We start from the raw sequence: 11852 nt of genomic DNA, 5'->3' as shown, positions 1-11852 counted from the left end.
AAATAAAGCATTATCCCAAAATTCTATTAAGAAGTCAAAGCTTTACCATTTGAGTTATGATGGGTTTTCTCCTTTCAAGAGCTCATCATTAAAATATAAACACCTCAGGGAAATACGACAAAGAATAGGAATTGTCTTAGCTGGGGTTTCTATTGCTGTGAAGGAATGAAGATGCCATGACCACAGCCACTCTTAGAAAGGAAAGTGTTTCATTGGTGCTGGCTCACAGGTTCAGGGGTTAGTCCATTATCACCGTGGCAGGAAGCATGGCGGTAGGTAGGCACACGGTTCTGGAGAAGGTGCCAAAAGTTGTATATCGGGATCTGGATCTGCAGGCAGCAGGAAGAGAAAGACACTGGGTGTGACTTCAGCATCTGAAACCTCAAATCCCACTCCTAACCTCATTCAACAAGGTCACATCTACTCCAACAGGGCCATACCTCCTAATAGTGGAACATGCTATGAGCTATGGGAACCACTTTCATTCAAATAACCACAGGAATGCTAGGTGGCTCGGACCAGGTTCTGGGCAGAAACCCATGGATTTAAGTATGACACTCAGAACAGGACACTCCTAACCCCAGGTATGCCTCTGCCTCTTACTGTTGATGCTACCAAGACTGAAACTTTCAAGAATCCTGTTTCCTGGCCTGTAAGAGGGGCTCACTACACAGGATTGCACATGACAGAGCGTGCTGGGCAGCACAGGAGTTGAATGGTGTGTTGTACCCTTCTTGAGACCTCATCTTTGTGTCTGTCACCAAAGCTGTCCTGCCTTACGCAGCCTGAATCACTTGGACACTTTCTTAAGGGTCTGGCCCAGGTGACTCAGCGCAGTGGATTCCTGCCTGGTTATGTCTCACAGGGATTTGCTGTAGTCTAGGGAACCAAAAATAAACTCATGACAATGTAAATTTACTCTACAAAAGTTGGTTATTTTGGGGGGCTTGGCACTGATGGAAGGGCTTTTGTGCCCCTTATGAGTTGAACCAGCCACACCCCCACTTCAGGCTACTCTTTCCTGCCGACTGGAGATCCTTGCTCCCAGACCACCAGGATGCCTCTATGTTTTCTACCATCGGGCTGGGATGTAAGGTCCAGCGCTCTGCTTGTAACCACATCTACAAACCCCTCTTCTGATCACTTTCTCTCCATTCATCCCTCCTTCTCTTGTTCTGGTTGTTTTGTCACAGTCTTTTGGCTTTGTCTGATTGTATCTCTGAGGGCAGGGCAAACTGGTGGGGGCGCCTGGGGAGATGCACAAAGACCCTTGGGGACCTTACTAGTTATCATTTTCGTTTGTTTGTTTCTGTGACCAAATACCTGACAAGAAGCAAATTAAAGGGGGTGGGGGGTGAGGGGTGGGGATGGGGGCGCATGTGGGCTTACAGCTTGAAGTAATACCGTCTGTCATGGTAGGGAAAGCCTGGTCACAGGAGCACTGGGTCACCTTGCATCCGCAGTCAGGAACCAGAACTGACAAAAAGTGAGGCCAGACTATAAAAATCTTCAGTTTTGCTCCCACTAACCTACTTCCTCTGTTGAGGTGCCTATTAAAGATTTTCACCATCTTCTAAAAACGGCAGGGTCTGTGGGGAGCAAATGTCCAAACACACGAGCTCATGGACCATTTCACCTCCGAATCACAACAGGGAAAAAGTTACACACATCTTCTGTGGGACCAAGGAAAATTCTTCCAAGGGAGGGGGGGGGCTGGAAGAGAAAGAGCAGAGCTCACTGCTGTGAGAAAAGGGAAAGACAGGAGGGGTACAGAAGTGTCGGGCAGTCCAGGGGCTGGGTCCTTCAGGGAGATGTAGGCTTCCAGTCAAACCTCATAGAATCTTAGGTTCCTGGCTCCCAAAGACCCCTACTGATTCCCCAGGGCTATAAATACCTCTAGTGTCCTACAGATGCCTTTCCTCACACTCCGGATACCTGATACTTTAGCCCAAACTTGTTTTCACAGCTGCTAACTAGTTACTGATCCGTGACCTTTTACATTGATAAACAAAGCTTACCACCCCAGTGTCTGGTCCATCTCAGTCATTCTAACTCATGGCTTTTCCAGGCCTGCTCTAACTTACAAGTCATGCACTCCTAACTTTAAGATGCAATTACAGATGGTCTTGAAGGGTCAGATTAACACGCCAAGGATGAACCACAAAATAGTGGTGAAAGGTTTTGATATCAGAAAGCTCAACAAAGAAATTCCAGCTCTACTGCCTGCTGAACCATCTTAAACAAGTGGGTGGATTCGTCGTGGTCTCCTCTTCTGTATGATGAGCATCTTCAGACATATTTTGCAGAATTACTGTGAAATATAAATTAATGCAATATACATATATATACTATATATGTATATATATTTGATTTCTATACCTCACATATAAGAGGCAGAGAATTTTTGATAGCTTATGTTAAATAAATAAGTAAATTTGCCAGTGGTTCACCGTGGATGTGACGATGTGTAAAGTTTGAGCAGGTCGACTTCACATCGACTCATTTTCATTTTGCGTTCCTTCCATGTGGTCTCGTCTCCCCTGCCACACTCAGAAAGCACATGCAGTTCTAGAGTTCAGGGACTTATCGGTCTCTAAGAATTCGCACTCACCTTCATTCCTTCTTAGGATATTCTCAAGCTTTCTCTACCCAACTAGTTCCTGCTCTGACCATCAGCCCCACAGAAAAACCCTAACCCTCTACCTACGATGTAGGCTCCCCTTCTACAGAAGCAGTAAGTAGTCTCTGCAGGACTGCTACTCAGAACTCCTTGAGAGCAGGGCTGTGGAACTCTGTGTCCCCAGAGACCTAATGTAGAAATCGAAACAAAACCAAATAATAGTTAACAATCAAACCGATTATGTGGCAGCGGGGGAGATGGTTCAGTAAAGTGTTTTCTATGCAAGTCCGAGGACTAGAGTTTGAATCCCCAGCACCCACATAAACAGCTAGTCATGGTGACACCTGCCTGTCATCCCAGGGTTGGGCAGACAGAGACAGGAGAATATCCAGAGTTTGCTAGCTGGCCACATAGTCTTGCCAAATGGGTGAGCTCTAGCTTAAGTGACTCAAAAAATAAGTTGGAGATCAATAGAGGGAGTTACCTAACGTCTGCCTCTGAGCTCCGCAGGCATACACACACATACACACACACATACACACACACAGACACACACACACAAATGCATACAACAGAATACATGCATGCACACACACATGCATGCACATACAAGGCTTTCTAGGAAGTATGTATCATTACGTACATTGTCTCACTTAATCCTCAATTAATGAGATGGTAGTCACTGGCTTTGCTTTTCAAATAAACAGCCTGTGACTTGAATGTGCTGAACAACATGCCCCCGTAAACCTGGGCAAGTGACATGGCTGAGAATCCAACCCAGTGTCACCGACTTCACATTTCTGATAAGAACAGTAGTGGATAGGGAAGTCTCTGCTGCAAACAACCATTTGGGGCCTATTATTGTGCATTTATAATTTATGATATCGGTCATCAAACTAAATGTTGGGACATTTGTAAAACAAAGATTTGACCAGAAGGAAGATGTTAGCTGGTACTCCATCTAGTCTCGACTCAGCACCAGGATGGCCACTCAGCTACCCCTGGAGGACACTTCTGTGCTTAGCTCCTTGTTCTTTCTTGATCCTGTGAAGAGACGCTCCCTATTGTGCCACTGAAGAAAGAACTGAAGGCTTCACAAGGTCCAGGATAAAGAGGAGGGCATACTGGCTGACCATCCCTACCTTCTGAGGAGAGGATGGGAGGAAGGGAAGAAACATCTGGAAGCAGCGGCATTTTGTTCTGGACCTTGCGCCCATGAATGATGTGCTAAGACAATTCTCTGCCTTATCATAAATTCTGCAAACTCATGAACTTTGCAATCTCTGAAGCTCAGCGCTGTGTGGGAACCACTTATCTTGTGCTGAAAGCAATATAAAAACAGATGGCAAAGAGTGCATCAGGAGATAAATCAGCGGCCAGGCTGCCAGGAGTTGCGAACAAACCCAACATGGCCAGGCTCTGGACTCCTGGACATGGGGACTGTTTAGCAGGGGTCTCTCAGGGCAAGGCAGCCAGGCTGGCAGAGAAGGCAGCTGGTTGGAGGGGACAGAACAGAGTCTCTTGGGAGGACAAGGGAAAAAGGGCACCTTCATAAGCAGCTTTGGGAATGTGGCCAGCCCTTCCCCAAGGGGAGATGGTGGATGGGGGAGCAGTGCAGCTGAGGGGAAGAGCTGCAGCAGAGACCAGAGATTCTCCTTTAAAAGGCGTTTTTCAATCATCACCTCACTGAATCCTTGCTGCACACCGGAAGTTGTTCATTTTCACAAAGAGGGAACTGAAGTTCAAAGCTTGCTAGTTGGTGAAAGTCACGTGACTGATCTAGACGTCCATTGAAGCATCAGGAGGCCTGTCTGTGTTACTCCCATCTCAAGTCCTAGTTAGCTAGTTGTCGACTGTCTCTGGAGCGCCACCAGGAAGGGGAAGAAAAATGAAGATTGAGTTTGGAGACGCAAAGCTTTGTCAGAACTCATGGGGTGGGCGGGCAACTGGACCAGAGAAGCGTGGCCATGACCGGCCGGGTGCTTCTTCTACCTCTCTGGGCTCTAGGCCAGTCCTGGATGGCAGCTAAGGGCTGCACCATCATGTGAGAATGAGAGCCAGAGTCTGAAATGTGCAGCAATGTCTGTAGTTTTGGGGAACAGGCTCAGCAGATAGGCAGGAGTAATCACAAGGAAACAGGCGGAGAAAGCAGAAGGAAAGAGAAACCAAGAAACCGCCGTTTGCCACCCCCTGAGGTGTATGCACTTTGGGTACTCTGTTGTGGGTAGAGGGGATGTGGGCAAGGGGCCCCACTCTGCCCTGCCCATCCAGCCCCTCCTAGGAAAGGCCAGTACTGATTTGGAAGCAAAGCAGAGAAAGACCAGATGTGGAGAGGCGCTGAGCTGAGCCTGCCTTTCAGTCAGGCAATGAGATGCCTGCTGCTGTATTTTCAAAGCGTCCTTTTCCTCCCTAAAATGAGCAGGCTCACAGGCACGGCTGCACGGAGACAATGATCTCTAATCAAGTCCAAGTTGTCTTCTAATCAGTTCAGTTGTTGGAGGAAGCCATACAGCCGGGCCTGGACGGGGAGGGTGACTGTTCGTCAACACCATGTGCCGACAGGGTCACCCAGAGGTTGAGTCCGACGCTGAGTCACAGCCTTTCTTGGCAATACTGGACAGTTGGCCCTGCAGCTTTTTTTTTTTTTTTTTTGAGATGAGACTTTCACAGGTGCTTCCTCTTCTAACTGCCCCCCAATGAAGAGTCCTTCATCTCAGAGCTGGAAACGGATGCAGTTAACAGGGAGAGCATTGCCTCTACACTCAGGGTCTAGGGTTCAAGCCTGGCTCTTCCATTGGCAGCCCAGATCCTTGGAAGTGTGACGGAATGAAGACTCCCTGACCTCCACTCCAAAGTAATGTTTCTCTGGAAGATCCTACTTGCCCTTCAAATATACCTCCCACATCACTTCCCCTGCCCATATTGTATCTAAATCCCTGAATTAATTACCCCTTTTCTGCATTTCCCAAAACGTGCCCCTCAAATGCCTCCCAAGCACTTATTGCTCCGAGCAGTTGCTTTCTCCTTTTCAATCCTATTTTCTCGACTGAGAGCACTTGAGTGGGAGAAATGGCAACATATTCATAGCCATGACCCCATGCCTGCCCACCACAAAGCCAGGCACGTAACCATTGCTTATGAAAGGTTTGCTGAGCACCTCGCGGATAGGAAATAAACAAATGGCATGTACACTTGAACCTGCCTTTTGAATTCAAACAGGGACGCTTTCCATGTTATCCAGTGCTGTTATCAACTGCATAGCCCTTTGCAGACTCTGCCACTCGGCAACAGTCATCTACAGGACGAGAGATAGGAAGAAAATAAGAAAACGGGATGATCCCCAGCTTCTGAAAGAGTTCATCAAGTTGTCCTGTTACGGCAGGTGCACGGATTCAACTTTATTCAATCTAGATTAAACTCCTTGTTGAGAAGACTTGAAATTGCGACTGAATTAGCGCCGTTAATTTCCCCTCCCCTTGGATGAGCTAATCTCTGAATAGGGACTGTCCTCCTCCACTGATCGGTTTCCTCTGTGGTGCTGCGATTGATCGCTATCTCCTGGGATATTGAGTGGCCATTGGCTCCGGCAGAGAGAGATATAGAGCATGCTGATAGAACTGGGTGCTGTACGTTCCGATTCCCCTGCGGAGGGCTGTCGAGCACTCGGTGAGCCGGGACAATAGGTAGAGCGCTTGTGAGCCGCTATCGCTAATGGTAATCTGTGCACTTGGATGAGCTCATGCCTGCAAAACCTCATTTCATAAAACTGAGATGCCAGGAGTCAGGGCGGCCCAAAGTCTCTTCAAATACTGACTCTGCTCAAGGGCAGCCAAGGGCAGAAGGGCCCTTGGGTTGTGTCTCCCTGGTTGTCATTCCCAACCCCACTCCTCAAAGAAGACCCTCTCCTGGCTACCCCCTCCCTTCTTCCCCAAGGTCCTGTGACTGGAGTTCAAAACACCTAAACATCAGGACAGGAAGACAAGGAAGCCAGATAGGACAGGGTAGGCGTTTGCATGGGTTGCGAGCAGGGAAGCAAGCTTGGGAATCAAGGTGGGTGTCAGGGATGGCAGACAGACTACAGGCAGGGCGGGCATATGTGGAAGAGCCTATGAGGAAGCTGATTACAAGTTAGCTGAGTCTCCCCACAGAGATAATGAAGCCTTGACTTCAGTATTGGTGAATAGGACTCTCCTGGTGTAGCTGTCATTGTCAGCTAGACTGGCTTAGAATTAACATGGAAGCACACCTCTGGTGTGTCTATGAGGATGTTTCCAGAAAAGCTTAACCGAAAAGGGAAGAGCTACCCTGAAGGTGGGTGATCCCATGCCATGAGCTGGGGTGCCAAAGAAATAGCAGAACGCGAGCTGAAGCTGGCATTTCTCTCTGCCTGCATCCTGACTATGGGTGCCATGTAATCAGCTCAAGCCCCTGACCGACTACGTCTCTGCTATGAAGGACTATATACCCCTCAAATGGTGAGCATGTTCCTTAAGTTGCTTTGCTTCTGCTATTTGTCACAACAGTGAGGGAAGGAACTAATACGGTGGCCTTATTTGGAAATAAGATCAAGTCATCATAAGGGGCCTCAGTCCTCAGCGACTCATCTCATTATCTGGACAAAGCAGTCTGCACGCAGGGAGAAAAGCCATATGAAGATGGGAGCTGCAGCTGGGCCTGGTTGCACAGGCCTGTCGTCCCAGCTACTCTGGAAACTGAGGCACGAAGGTCACACGTTCAAGGCCTACTTGGGCTACAAAGTGAGTTCAATGCCAGCAGAGGCAACTTAGTAAGACCCCGTTTCAAGGTCAAAAGAGGGTTGAGGATACAGTTCAGTTTTAGGGGCCTTGCCTAGTGTGCACAAGGTCCGATGTTCAATCCTAAGCATGATATATATATATATATATATATATATATATATATATATATATATAGAGAGAGAGAGAGAGAGAGAGAGAGAGAGAGAGAGAGAGAATCAAGATTGGAGTGATGCCAGCATCAGAGGACCCACAGGGCACTGGAGAGAGGCCCACACTGACCTCTCCCAGTGCCTTTGGGGAGCATGGCCCTGCCGCCCCCTTAATCCTGAACTCTGAGACTCTGGAACTGTAAAACAATGTCTGCAGTTTAATCAGCCCGGCTGGCGGTGCACTGGTAGAGCAGCCCCAATAATAATTCCGTGTCTGGAATACAGGGCCAGTGAAAGCCAGGGTACCAGGAGCCCTCCCCAGGGATAGAAAGAACCCGGGACAGACGGGATTTCTCTTCCACTAAAGTTCACTTCCACGACTCCAACCAGCCAATCTGGTCGGATTCGGTCAGAATCCGAATCACATCCTACTCTACGCACCGCTCATTCTGCTTCCGTTTTCCCAACCACGAGATGGATGATGACGAAAAGCCAGTCTGCAAGCTTCCCGAGGAGACAAAACACGCATGGACAGGTTGGATTAAACGCCTGATTCAGTAATCCAGGACTGTTGCTATTGTTGCTGGTGCGATTAAATCAATGCCAGAGAAAAGGCGGGCAGAGCAGAGAGCACGGAGACCTTGAAGTAGTCCCGATTCACAGCTGCAGGGCCCTGTCTGCCACTCCTCATGGCCACAGGCCCAGTGTCCGGCCAGCAGGAGTAATTCCATTGCCCGCCCACGCTCAAGGGTGTCCTTCGGGTCCTGTTTGGTGGGAGTCGGGCGATGTGGCATTTATGATTCATGACAAGGCGACAGCGGCACAAGGACTTTGGGCAGGTTATGAAGCCATCAATCTTGAGCGGAGATTTTCTGGAATGTTACAGCCAGAGAGGAAAGGTTGCCAGGGCCTGTAGGGGTGGGGGATGGGGGAGGGACTTGCTGAGCTGCCCGGGGAATGCGCAGGAAGCAAAGGGCTCAAGCAAAGGGCTCATGTCAAGCTAAAGCCATTGGAAACAGTTTTTCTCCTGCCGTCCTCTTCAGCCCCAGAAGAGCCGCCACCCCGGAATGAACCTTGCTGGGTTCCTTTATTCTACACATGACAGAGTAATTCTCGGGACCCTGTCACACTCGCTAAGGCAGAGTCATCTAGTTTGGGTTCTTTGACAGCAAGGAAAGTCTTGGGACTCCTCAGCCCACTATAAACAGGGTCTTTATCTGATTCTCAAATGCCTTTACCAACGGCTCCTTTCCTGATCTTTGCTACCTAGGCATTATCATTGTCAGGCCCATGGTTCATTCCCAGCCCCGGTGTTCCTGCCCACCGATGGGGTTTGGGAAATGGTTGTTTTTATTTATTTATAAAAGGATGACAACTTTGGGGTTTGACAGGAAGTCCTGACCAACGGGATGGGGGGGGGGGGGGCGGCAGAGAGGCAGTGGCAGAAGGGACCAGGACTTTTTTGTCTTTTTTTTAATTTTTGCTTTTGTTTTGTTTGTTTGTTTGTTTTTGTTTTTTCGAGACAGAATTTCTCTGCATAGCCCTGTATCTCCTATATCTAGCTCTGTAGACCAGGCTGGTCTCAAACTCAGAGACTGGCCTGCCTCTGCCTCCTGAGTGCTGGGATTAAAGATGTGTGTCACCACAGCCCACTAGACTTGAAAGAGAAGGGAAAGAAAGGTGTGAATGAGGAGAATGACTAGATAAACAGTGAGGATTTTGAAATGGCATAAAAACACAGGTAGATACCCAGGGGGAAGGAAGCTGGGGAATAAACAGCTTGTTCTCCCTCCTGCCAGCACCGCCCATGGGCAGAGTGCAGCAGGAAGCAGAAGGCAGGGAGAGAACAGGTGGAGAGAGGTCTGCCCCGGCAGAGAAGACAGCCAGTTAGAGGCATGTGACCAAATCCCAGCGCTTGCACCTACCAGCTGAGCGCCTTAACTACCCTGAGCTCAGGTCCACTTATTTATTTATTTTTAACAGAACAGGAATTTAAGTGGGAACATAGCCTTGCTAAAATGAATGACGTGGTATGTGCAAAGTGCTTCTTACCGCGAGACACCCTGTCCGTGTTCAGTAAACAACACCCAGGGTTTTCAGTACTCCCTTACTCAGTCACCCGGCTATCCACAACACTTTCTCTGCCTTTTCCTTTCTTGCTCCTCTGCAGGATTCCCGCAGCCTCTGCCACACAGCTGTGTTTCTGGGGTTGGGCCGTTGTCACAGTTAGAATCACCTTTTCTTCCCTCAAGGTGAGAATAAACCTTCACGTTTCCATTGGAAGCTTCTGGTGTCCTGAGATTTACTCTGTGGTAAAGTAATGGTTGTAGGTTCAAAAGTCCAGGGAGATTGCAATGAGAAGGAGAAAAGAAGGTTCTCTGGGGTCAAGGTCATGGTGCTGGTTGAGCAAAGCAAACTGGTCCCTAAGAAGGGCTAATTGCTCTTGGGCCCAAACCGCTTGCTCATGTCAGACAGTCTTTTCTCCTAGATTAGTATTTCTAAAATTGCAGCAAAGTACACATAAATAACATAAATTACCATCTTAGCCAATTTATGATAATTTTTAAAAATACAAATCAGATTAAATCACACCACCAGCAGCAGCTGACTGCCACAAAGGCCTTCTCAATGCACTTAAGAATAAAATACAGTCCTTGCTGTGGCCTGTGGCCCTACCGGATCTGACTGGCGCCTGCCTCCTTAGCTCATTCCCTGAGCTGCTTCTGCTTCCCCCCACCTCTGGGCTCCATCCTGTCTGGGTCCCTCCTGGACTTCCTGCTTCCTCTCCCCAGCACCAGTCACCTTGCAGGTTGATAGTTTAATTCCTGTGGCTCCTTGCTGAGACCCCTACACCCAAGGCAATTGTGGATGTCGACTCTCCCAGAGTTGAAAGGCAGAAGGGAATCCATCATCTCTACCGCCAGCTTGCAAAAACGGGCCACTGCCAAGTCAGGTTACCAATCTGGGGAGTTTTCTGTGTCCTCCACCCCCCCCCCCCAAAGCACCTAGCCAGGAGCCCAATACTATTTAGTTTCTCAAACATTCCACCATGACTTCTTTGAAATGCCACTTTTAGCGTGTTCGATATCACCATGCATTTGAGTTTATTTTTGGACTCTGTTTTTCTGTTCTTCCTCTAGCTCCTAAATATTTAATTTCTTCAGCTTCTTGATGCACCATTTCTGGCAGTGTTGTGCTGTCCAGCCTTCTATTCCTGGTGTTTTGTCCCCATGCTCACCTTTCCCAGCTATTTCACACCATTTTTTTTTTCCTCTAGAAGAACACAAGTATTGTTTTTGTCAAATTATTTGGTTGGGGCCAAAGTGAATTTATAGATTGTTTTAGTTAGTTTTAACTGTCAGTTTTACACGACCTAGACTCCTCTGAGAAGAAAGTCTTGATGAGAAATTATCTAGATCAGGTTGACCTGTGGGCATGCCTGTAGGGAAGGATTTTGATTATTAACTGATGTAGAAAGATCCAGCCCACTGTGAGGAGCGTAGACTTGGCATGAAACTGAACCCTGTAAGAGTGGGGAAAGCAAGTATCTTAGTGAAGGTTTCTCTTGCTATGTAGAGACGCCATGACCACAGCAACTCTTGTAAAGGAAAATGTGACTTCCCTAACCCAAAGTACCAAAGTCCAAATTCTTCCAAACAAAAACATGGTCCAGCCTATCACAGCAATACCTCAGATTTTGGCACCAACTACTGTCTTAGTTAGGGTTTCTACTCCTGTGAAGAGATACCATGACCATGGCAACTCTTATAAGGGAAAACATTTAATTGGGTGGCTTACAGTTCAGAGGTTCAGTCCATTATCATCATGGCAGAACATGGTGAGATGCAGACAGACATGGTGCTGGGGAGGTAGCTAAGAGTTCTTCATCTTGCAGGCAATAGGAAGTGAACTGTCTCACTGGGTGCAGCTTGAACATAGGAGACCTCAAAGTCCACCCCCACAGTGACACACTTCCTCCTACAAGGCCACACCTACTCCAACAAGGCCACACCTCCCATTAGTAGCACTCCCTTTGCAGGCCATTTTCTTTCAAACCACAACAGCTAGCAAGCAAACTAGTGAGCATCCATGTATACACTTCTCTCTGCTCATGACTGTGGATGTGATGTGACCAGCTGCTTTAAGCACCTGCTGCTTGGTCTTCCCTGTTATGATGTACCATAACCTGCTCTCATGAGCTATAATAAACCCTTCTCCTCTAAGTTGCTTTATGTCCTGGTAGCTTGTCACAGCAACAGAAATGAAACTAGAACCTAGATTAATTTCTTAAATGACATAAATGGCCAAGCTATAATCATCCTATTC

This window comes from Myodes glareolus, chromosome 4 (assembly GCF_982192425.1).
Source record: "Myodes glareolus chromosome 4, mMyoGla1.1, whole genome shotgun sequence".
Lineage (NCBI taxonomy): Eukaryota > Metazoa > Chordata > Mammalia > Rodentia > Cricetidae > Myodes > Myodes glareolus.
This window is presented reverse-complemented; position numbering follows the sequence as displayed.